We start from the raw sequence: 11,888 nt of genomic DNA, 5'->3' as shown, positions 1-11,888 counted from the left end.
AGGTTCTCAATTCAAATTTCTCATTTTTCTTGTAGTATAGACCATAGTCTTTTTTTCCTTTTAGATATCTCATTATTCTCTTAACAACCATCAAATGATTCTCCCTTAGATTAGTAGAGAATCTTGTGACTTTCCTAACAGATAATGCCTATTGTGTACTACATATTGTAATTTTCCAATCATAGACCTGTACAATGTTTGATTCACCTCAACTAAATCATCATTCTTTGACAATTTATGACCTATCACCACAAGTGTGCTTACTGGATTTGAATCTTCCAATCCAAAAGTTTTCAATATCTCCTTTACATACTTTGAATAAGTGATGTATATACCATATTTCATTTGATGTACTTGCAAGCCCACAAAGAACTTTATCTCTCCAAAAATAGACATCTCAAATTCTTTCTTTATTTTATTTGCAAAAGCCTTACATAAAGTATCTTGACCCTCTAAATATGATATCATCAACAAAAATCTTAGATAGTAAAATACCTTTTCCTTTCTCTATCTTTAAGTATGGATTGCTATTATCACTAGTCCTCTCAAATCCAATCTTCACAAGATAACTATGAAGCCTTTCATACCATGCTTTTGATGCTTTCTTCAAACCATATAAAGCTTTGTGTACTCTACATACCATATTTTTTTTTGTCAGCATCAACAAATCCTTCTCACTATTCTATATAACCCTCTTCCTCCAACATACCATTCAAAAATGCAAACTTAACATCCATTTAATAAACTTTGAAACCTTTGTATGCAAAGTAAGCAAGTAGAATTCTTACTTCTTCCAATCTCTCAATAGGAGAGAATGTTTCTCCATAGTCTATCCCTTCTTGTTGTGCATATCCTTTACAAACTAATCTTTCCTTGTTCCTTGTGACTTCACCATTTTCATCTAACTTGTTTCCGTATATGCACTTGGTGCTAATCACATTTTTAACTTTTGGTCTAGGAGCTAGAGTCCATGTCTTATTTTTCTCATTTTTTACAATCTCTTCTTTTATGGCTTTACTCCAATCCACATCTTCTAAGTGTGAGGCTTCACCCAATCTTCCATAGCATATATGAAATATTTGTACTATAATACTTCTAATTCAATATTTTGATACTATAGGGTTATGCCATTTTAATATTTGCATTTTGATGATCTACACTTATGTCTGCATATTAGGATCTAAATGATATATTTAATGATTTCATTCATGTTCTAACCTTTTGCAATTGCTTTGATAGAAATTGAATTAGTAGAAATGCTTGTAATATGAAATTGCAATGTTTAAGTAGAAATTAGAGTTAAAGGATAAATAGTGATATGCACTAGGACCCAATTCACATGTCGAGGGACTCAATAGTCATGGATTCAGTATTTCGTCAGTATGATAGAAAATAGATCATCAAGTTATTTAGAATATTAATTTGATCATGTTAAGTAAAGCATAATGTGGATAAGCATAAATTGATATTTTAATTTTTTGAATGTTTTATGTGAAAATGATTAGGAAAAAGTAAGTTAATTGGAAATGATGAAGTATGAAATCCTAATGTTGAATGTGATAATGATTTATTGCATATATTACATATTTATTACATGATTTTCTTGTACTATTGATGCTTGAGTTTAGTGTGCAAGAATTTAACCATGGGATTTAATGAGGAACCAAGGCTCAAGCCCATGTGAACCTAACATAGCCAAGGTTGAATCAGTGGAAAAGATTCAAACCTCATTGTAATGTGTTTTGTTTCATAAACATGAATTGTATTGTGTGTAATATTTCAATTCATATATAATTAGAGACATGTCACTATAAATATAATGTGTTTTTTATGTTTCACTTGACACTTTTGTTGACGACTTTTCATTTAGGGTTTTGGAAAAAGGTCACCTAACCCAAACCTAACTCAATGTAGCACCCAAGTTAACCCCTTATGGTAGAGTGTTAGGAGAAGTTTCCATCAAGGGAAATTCGAATTCCAACCTCCTATTAACTTTTGAAAATCAAAAAGTGGTCCTAGGGGGTTATTTTGGTAAAAAATAAGTGCTCTCATGATAGTAATATGGGTTGGGGGTCTAAATTTAACCCTTAGTAGGCCTAGATGACCTTTCAAACCCTCCAAAAGAAAACCCTCCAAAAAAGTCACTTTATTTCAAAATTGGAGAGTTCACATGTTTCTCCCACTTGGTCAAGATTACAATTTTAGAAAGAGGCAAGGATGTAAGAAAAGTGAGGCTTCTTTTTTGGGCCTTTTTTAGCTAAGTGAGAAGTTAGAGGCTTTTTAGATGGCTTGGGGGAAATGAGTGAGTTGTCTACCCACTCTCTAACTGTAGAGACTCTTAGGGTTTGGAAGCTTGGAGGGAACTCTTTTGCAACCTTTCAATACCATTTTTCAAAAGGATTCAAGGTTGGTGTTTCTTTCCATGTAACTATTTTCTTTCATTTTGAAGTTGAATCATGGTATTGAATTCATGAGAATGTAGAAAGGGATAATTCTATTGTAAGAAAAATGTGTGGTATCATCTTGTATCACATTGTGTTGTGTTGTGATGAGCATGAAGTTGTATTCTTGTTGTTTTCTTGCTTTGTTTTCTTTCATAATTTTGTGCATGAGTGTTGTTATGGGTCTGAAGGATTCACTCACCCTTTGGGAAGGGAAGAGAAGTCTTGGGTGAAGGGGTTAGTTGGGCTTGAAAATTTAGTTGAGAACCTTGGAGTATGGGCTCCATTGTATCCCATAGTCATTCATATCTTGCTTTGGGGGTGACAAGGGAAGTATGCTATGGAAATAAAATTTATGTAGTATTGGCTCTAGGAAGCTATAGCTGATGGTAGTGTGTTTGGAGGATGAATGTGAAATCCTCGAAAGGGCATGGAATTTTCTATTTTGTGAAAGCCCTAAAAGGCCATGATTTTTTTTTTTTTTTTTTTGTAGATATTGTTTGATATGGAAAGTCTCCTATTTGAAAAGCACACCTTCACCCTATGTTCATGGCTCCATTGGTGAACCATTGTGAAATATCCTTGGGATGGAATTATTTAAGTGTTGTAATGTGATGTATATGCATTTGCAGGGTTGTATATGATATTTTGTTTGAGCCTTGTTCCCCTAGGTTGGGGATGGTATTTTTGGAGGCCTATGGTTGGGTGGAGAGTACCCATGGTTCTTTTTTTTTGTGTGGTGTATTTTCAAATTTTGTGCTCAAGGGAGAAATAGAAAAAAGCTTAGAAAGATCATCTTGTGGATGTTGCTTGAAGGATGAAACTTGTCATTGTGTATTGTACCTATATTGGAGAATCTCTCTCTATCTTATTCAAGCTGTTGCAATGAACGATTACATAGTAGCAAGGAAGGGAGGGATGTGTAATTTTGTGATGTATTTGAAGGGATGAAATCCTTCTCCATGTTATTTTATATTGCATTGTCAGAGTTGGACCCTTCTATTCTATTATTTGTGTATTGAATTGTAAAGTGAGATCTTCATTTTATGTACATTGTTGTGAAGGATGGATCCATGAAGTGAATGAAGAAGTTGGAATATGGACATATGTAGCTACATTGTGAGATTTAATTTTATGCATATAGTTTTCATTGAAATAGAAATATTGTTTTCAATATCATAGTTGAGATAAAATAAAGAATTTTCATGTAAAGGAATAGTTATTGCTATGATGCCCAAGTAGTGATTATATAATTGAATAATTTATTCTCATGTTGATTTATGAATCAAAATAATATATATGTTGTCATTATTTGCTTTTGTATAAGAGATTATTTTCAAAGGGTAGCTCATTACTTTTGATCACTAAAGGAATGAATATGCGTTGTTTATAACATACTCATTTTGAATCATGATACAAGAGAATGTTTTTTATGTGTTAAGTTTATTGTTCAAAGTGATAGTAACAAGACCTATTAATCTAAATAGATATATTGGAATGTTAAAATAACATCATAGTTGAGTAGAAAATATAAATCAAATAGATTACATAACATAAGCTACCATGAGAAAATAAGCCTATACATGCATATTTACATCTCTAGATTTTGTATGGGAGAGGCAACTAAATCTCCTCCCAATTATAGACCAATAAAATATTAAGAGAATATTCTATGATACTCCCTTAGTAAGAAACCAATAAAATAAAATACAAGATTATAATATAGATGAATATAATTCATAAGCATCCCATGACTATTCTTTGACAATAAGTCACCATCAATACATTACATATGTCCATTGAAATCTGAAAAGTGACTACATAAATAATAATAATAATAACCCAAAAGAATAATATAATGGGCAAGTTGGAAAGAGGTAACAATGAAAAAAATGAGAAGGTCCTTTTCATGTGATGTTTCATAAGTACCCATCAAAATTCAATAGTGGGAACATTTTTTTAGACATTTAATATCGAGAGAGACATTGGGGTTGGTGATGCTCTCTCCACCTAAGGAGTGGGCACTCTAATGTAGGAGCATCGAGTTTGGATTTTGGTGGAGATATGATTTTAATGGTTAGGGATGTGTTGGAGACACATTGGGGAACCTTTTCTCATGATTTCATAAAGATTAGATGGATTGAGTTAAAGTTTGAACTATTTGAACCTTGTTGTTGGAACTACATTTTTATGGTTTCTGGGTGCCTATTGTAGAGCATGTAACTAATTTTACTTAATGAATGAGAATCTTCACATTTTAAGGTTTGAATATGGTCTAGATTAATATCTATGGTCAAGTGTGAACATTATAACTCTTTATAGTTTGGGAGATATGACAATTCTTTCGAAGCATCGATTCCTATTAGGTTGTGTGACAAGTTGCTATGGGTGAACTTTAGGATGGATGTGAAATTTTCCTTGAGTAATTAGCCTTTTCATATTAAGGGATTGTGGAGGACCTATATTTCTATCTATGGTTTGAAGCATGAGTTCTAATTCAATCGGATCTAAGAGATATCATGATTTTACTCAGATATTGATTTTTGGACATTTAATTGCTGTTGTAGACCAACTTGTGGCTTAGATTGGTATAAGTAGGGGCCTTGTGGAGTCTTTTAGTCACTCATTAATGATGGATTGATTAGTGGGAAAAGAAAAAGGGAAATTTTTCTTGAGTTTGTGGACAGAGTGCCAAATATGAGACAATTTACAGTAGGATTGTGATGAAGTTGTGAATGTGTGGGCAGAGCACCAAATGTGAGGTAGTTTACACTTAGATATTGGATCTTGTAGAAGAGCTAGGGTTGTGGCTAGAAAACATGAAGATTTCTTGGTAGGCTTGCGAGCACAAGATTATATTTCCTTGGTGGTTTTCTTCTAGATTGTTGTTATGATACAGATCTGGGCTAGCTAAGATTGGCTTGTAAGTTGGATCTAGTTGGATCTTCTAGAAGTGATTTTGTAATTTTCTATTTGTATTTGGTCCTTACCTAAAAGGCCTGATAGCTAGGCATATTGCATGTAATCATTTATATATCTATGAATCAAGAATTGTAATTTGGTATCAGATCTGCATTATTATTTCTTGCTATTGTGTTTCTGCTATGTGGTTGTATAGCTGGGGGATAAGACATCTCCTTTGGGGATACTCCTACCTTGCACTATGTTAGGTGGTATAAGAGAAAAAGGTTGTTCTTGAGTGTGTAGATAGATCACCAAAGTTGAGGCAGTTTGCACGAGGACTTGGGTTCGAGTCCTAGATCTCTTGGTTGTGAGGTGGTAGATCATGGTTTTGAATTGCAATTTTAGAGGACTTGTAGATGGATTGATGGATGTGAAGATAGAAGACTAATCTTGTTGAGGCATGATCCTAAAGATTTTGTGGATTGCAGATACATGGTCCTTAACTTGTGATGTGATTCTTGATTGTTCATGCGAGGTGGTAGGTTGCGATCTGACTTACAAACAATTCAAGGTTGTCATAAGGAGCATGGAAAGGACTTTTTGTAGAGGGTTTATGAAGATCTTGGGAGATGGCTCTAAGAAGATTGGACCCTGAGATGATTGTGAATCTCCATGATGTGGTGGAGAGGAGGTTTTTTGAGATTTCTACTCAGTTTGAAGCTAGCTTGGTTGATCAAGTTAAGGATGGGGTGAGGAAGGAATTTTATAGATTTTTGTGGAGCTAGAGTCTACCAATTCAAAAGAGAGTTGTTTGGCTAGTTAAGAGACTTGTTTGTGAGAGAAGATGGCATAACAAGGTTGATGTTGGTTTTGTTGATCAGATTGTGGAGTCTAATACAAAACTTATAGAGCAACTAGAGGTTGTTGCTAAAGATATTCCTAACCTTGTTGATGCTAGGATAGAGATTGGTTTTCATGATCAGTTGGTTGGATCTGACATGGAAATTGCACAGCACTTGGTCATGGATCATCCAGTTGCTATTGGTGATGAATTATGTACTGTAGAGCATCTCATTGTGAGCAATGAGATTTTTGGGGTTGTGAGTTTGGCATATTTTAATGAGGAGTTACATTTTTTTTTGATACAGAGTTTTTTGCTACTAGTGTGGATTAACTAGTTGCCAATGTGGATGAGGGTTTGTTGATGAAGCATTATGTTTAGTTTGTTCTTGGGTGTGATCATACTAATTTGGTTTCTGATATGTGTTTGATTCTAATGTTTCAATGGATAAAGCATAGATGGTTTATTTTTAGAGTTTTTCTATTTACTTTGATGAAGTGGAAGCCTTTGGTAAAGATGAAGATGGTTGTTGCTCTTTTTTTGGGCATCAAAGTGTGGGACACACTTTTTTATTTACCTAGGGAGTCTGATGTAGGAGCATCAAGTTTTGATTTTGGTGGAGATATGATTTTCATGGTTATGGATGTGTTGGAGAAACATTGGAGAAACTTTCATCATGATTTCATAGAGATTGGATGGATTGAGTTGAAGTTTGAATTGTTTGAACCTTGCTACTGGAACTGCATTTTTCTAGTTTCTGGGTGCTTGTTGTAGAGCATGTAACTAATTTTCCCTAATGAATGAGATGCTATACACTTCAAGGTTTGAAGAGGGCCTAGATTAATATCTATGAACAAGTGCACAAGTTCTAACTCTTTATAGTTTGCGAGATATGATAATTCTTCTGAAGCATCTATTCCTTGCAGACTACATGACAGGTTTCTATGGGTGACTTTCAAGATGAATGTACACTTTTCCTTGAGGAATCAGCCTTTACAAATTTAAGGGATTGTATAGGACCTAGATTTTTACCTATGGCTTGAAGTATGATTTCTAATTCAATTAGAGCTAGGAGATATCAAGATTTCAATTAGATATCAATTTTTGGACATTTAAATTCTGTTGTAGGCTGACTTGTGGCATTTAATTTGTGTTTTGGGCCAATCTGTGGCTTAGATTGGTATAATTAGGGGTATTTTGGAGTATTTTAGTCATTAATTCATGATGGAATTATTAGTGGGAGAAGCTAAAGGGTGACTTTTCTTGAGTCTATGGACAAAGTGCCGAATGTGAGGCAGTTTACAACAAGATTGTGATGAAGTTGTGAATGTGTGGACAGAGTGCCAAATGTGAGGTAGTTTACACTTGGATCTAGGATCTTGGAGAAGAGCAAGGGCTATGGCTAGAAAAAAAGAAGATTTCTTGGTAGGCTTACAAGTACAAGTTTAGATTTCCTTGGTGGTTTTCTTCCAGATTGCTGTTATGTTATATATTTGGGCTAGCTAAGATTGGCTTGTAAGTTGGATCCAGTTGGATCTTGCAGAATTGATTTCGTAATTTTCTATTTCCATTTGGTCCTAACATGGAAGGCCTTATAGCTAGGCATATTGCATGTAATCATTTATATATCTATGAATCAAGAAATGGAATTTGGTATTAGATCTTGCATTATTATTTCTTGTTGCTATGTTTCATTGTGTGGTAATATAGCTGGGGGCTAGGAAATCTCCTTTGGGGACACTCTTGCCTTGCATTGCATCACACTCTACCCAAGGAAAGTACTTACCCACCTTTCCCAAACTCTCCTCCCTCACCTTGTAAAGAAATGTGCCTCCTTGAAGGAAGAAGTGTGCTCCCCTAGGTGGTATGGCCCCCTCCATAACTTTATCTCACCCACAATCCATGTGGATGTAGTACAACCTTAGGGAGATCATATGGTCCAACAGGAAGGGGTTTGGAGTTATGATATGGGAATGAGGGTTAGTGTTAGTATTAATTAGTAGGAGATTAGTATTAGGGTGAAATATTAAGTTTAGGAATTTAAATGGGATGACATGTGATCAAAGATAAGGCTAGTTAAAGGAAAATAGTTAGCAATGGGGTTGGTTAAATAGATAGTAGGTTAGTGATGGGGTACTATAAGTGTTTATTATTTAATAGTGAGTGGTAGTTAGAGTAAATGGAATAGTTAATCATAGCATGAGCTAGAAGATATCAGTAAATGGTAAGATTAAACAACTAGCTAAAAGGTTAAGTGGATAGGATAAGTATTATGTGGCAAGTTATATAAGCCATATTGGTGGTATTTTATAGTAATAGAGTACATATCAAACATAACAATTAGGGACTAGAATATAAATATTTATAGTGATAATAATATAGGTTCATAAGTAAATAGAAGTGAATGGTTAGTTAATAGAGTAGATAGTTAATAGCAATTCTTGTAAATTAATTCGTATATATGTTAGCTATGGTATATATTAATGAATATTTAATAGTATTATTTAGTAGATTAGTATTATTCATATAATAAGGATAGATATTAAAAGATAGTTCATAATGTAAGACATGCATAAAGATATCATGAAGTAGCTATGTTACATTAATGAAGTAAGACATGATCAAGTTATATAGATGTGTTGCATTAGTTAGTAGTATTAGTAGGTAGCTAGTTAGTGAATAGTTGGTAGTTATTCAGAATAATTAGTAAATAGACAAAAAAAAGGGTGAGATGACTTAGTACTAGAAAAATCTTTGCAATATTTGTTAGGACTTGCATTTAGTAAGATACATATACATGCATATGTTAAACATTTGACAATATAAAACAAATTGTTAATCCCCTAAAGTATAGCTATTGCATTTGATATGTATAGTATGTGTTGAAATTATTAAATGATGGATATTATCAATGATTAGTAATATATGCAAATGACCATATTTACATCATGTATACTCCAAAGTAATCTTTAGATATATCTTGTCTAATTTCCAATGGTATATAAAATTTATATAATGATGACATCCAATGGATATGGATAGATCCTATATAGTGTGATATATACTAAAGTATTTAGGTATGTATGTTTAATCAACTTAAGATATATTTCACCTCCATACCATACAATACTTGTCACTATAATATATCTTATGTAGAGATTATACATGCTGTTTGAAATGAGAAGCAAATTGACACCTTAGCCCAGTGAAGTGTGGTATGGTTTATCCACCTAATCATCAAGTTTCCATATGCACCCAAGTTTAGGTATCTTAGTGAGGGCATTATCCTATACCATAGCTCTTTTGTAAATGAGTATAGCCTATAGTACAAACCATGACATGATTAATAAATGTGTGTACATTGAGAAGAGGGATAACATATATTATGACCCTACCCTTGATGTAGAGATCAAGATCATAGGTATCTATAAACTGAATTATGTTAATAAAAATAATGTTGTGATGAACCTATGTCTAGAAGGATCATGATCTAGCCCATATGACATAACTAAAAAACCCTAATAGATGCTAGTATTGAGGGCTTGCTAGAAATAAAATTTCTCTCATGAACTTATGGGTGTTGTATCTTCAAATTGACCCTTTTGACTCACAATGCTAACTTGAATGAAACTATTGTCCAACTTGATTTAAAATCACTTTGGTTAGTATGTTAAAACCTTATGAAAATAGCAATAGGAATCCCAAACTCCTAACCAAATGATAACCTTATTGACAATGTGTAGTTTCTTATATGACTTCATAAGTTTAACTCAAAAAAATTTGTAGTTGTGTTTTTGCCTTGTAAATTTTGAGCATGACACTAAGGCATATTTGACTATTTTAGGTTCTTTCATGTTCGAAGAACATGTATAATTTCTCAACTTGTTCCATTTCATTAGTCTAGAATTTTATCTCCAATTATTTGTGCAGTAGTGTGATGTCTCTTGACATGCTTAGACAATCTTGGTTCTGCTCTATTTTCCTCATTTGATCTCTCAACTTCTGAATCACTATGTACATCTCTATTAGGTAGTTCAACATCTCTTTCATGTACACTAATATTAGAATCATAATGTGCCTCAACTTCATTATGTAACTCAACACCTAAATGTAGCTTAGTTTCTGAATGCAACTCAACATTCATAGTATGTGACTCGGTAGTCATTGAAATTTGTTGGTTTGTGACTTGATTTACAACATCCTCATTAGTAGGTATACCTTTGTAAAATTATACAAATTATTTGTATTCTTATAGTTCCTTCATAGGTTTAGCCTCATGTACTTTTGCATATTCATCAAATTTCACATTTGCGCTTTCGACAACTTTTTTAGTGTTAGTATTTAAACACTTATAAGCTTTACTTCTTATGGAATAACCAAGGAATATACATTCTACACTTTTTGAATCTAATTTACCATTCCTAAAATCTTTGAGAATATAACACTTGCTTCCAAATATCTTAAAATATTTTACATTGGGTGAGTATCCATACCATAGTTCAAAAGGTGTTGAATGAGTACTTTTATTGACTTGTATAGGGTTCAAGGTTAGACAACTATACTTACAACTTCTCTCCAGTATTTCAAAGCAACATTTTTCTCTATCATGAGTATCCTAGCATAGTCCATTCTATATGTATTTATCCTTTCAGTAACTCCATTTTGTGGAGGGGTCCTAGGAGCAGATGTCTATCTTTTGATTCCTCTGTCATCACAAAACATCTCAAACTCATTTGATGTAAATTCTCCTCCTCTATTAGATCTCAAACATTTCAAAATTTTACCCATTTCCTTCTCAACTCTTGCTAAGTACCACTTAAACATTGAGAAAGCATTGTAAAATTGAAAATTTTAAAGCTCTGTTAGGCAAGAAACTGGAAGGAGGAAACTTAGTGGTAAGGAATGATATTGGAGGGACAGGGAATCAAAAGGTGGGGATTTCAATAGGTTCCTGCTCCACAAGTTGTGGGTCAAGAACACTCTTTCCATTCCCCTACCTACCCATCACATGCTCAGTAGGGACCTAGAGCAGGAAAATATTTTTTTGGAGAATGTGGAAGAGAATGAAAATGTAACGCCCCGCCAAGGTATCCAAAAGAATTAACCTAAAGTTTTACAAAGTTTGCCAACATTTTTTTTTTTGAAACATGAAAGATAAACCATTCACATCAAACACATAGTAGTGGAAGCAATAACATACATACAACTAAAAGCATACATAATAGTTTACATTCCTTAAGGATCCCAAGATGCTAAGTCACATTTAATCTAACTAGTACTAAGTCTAACAACTACCACATCCACATGGAAGAATACTTAAAGGTCCATAGTCCATAATATACATTTGTTTTGAATGTCTCTTGGCAATTAAATTTAGAATGCTCAATCATCCACTATACATGTTACAGGGCATGAAAAGCTTAAAAGATTAAACATATGTAAAAATAAAGTTACATCATCCTCGTCAAATCCATGATACAAATGCAATAAAGTAAATGAAACTAATAACATACATGATACATCCATCCACCAATAAAGATATAACAACCATCATAAAAGATAACCATCCATCATAAAACACAACTAACTAAGTGCACGATTCCTCCCAACTGTCAATAGCATCATTAGACCATTGTGGGCCCTAGCCATCCCCTGTACTATAGTAATAGGGATGTCACTCCTAAAACATGCTACAACATATG

This window comes from Cupressus sempervirens, chromosome 10, assembly GCF_028749045.1.
Source record: "Cupressus sempervirens isolate cs-2001-9-10 chromosome 10, ASM2874904v1, whole genome shotgun sequence".
NCBI classification, from domain to species: Eukaryota; Viridiplantae; Streptophyta; class Pinopsida; order Cupressales; family Cupressaceae; genus Cupressus; species Cupressus sempervirens.
Note: the sequence above shows the minus strand (reverse complement) of the source record.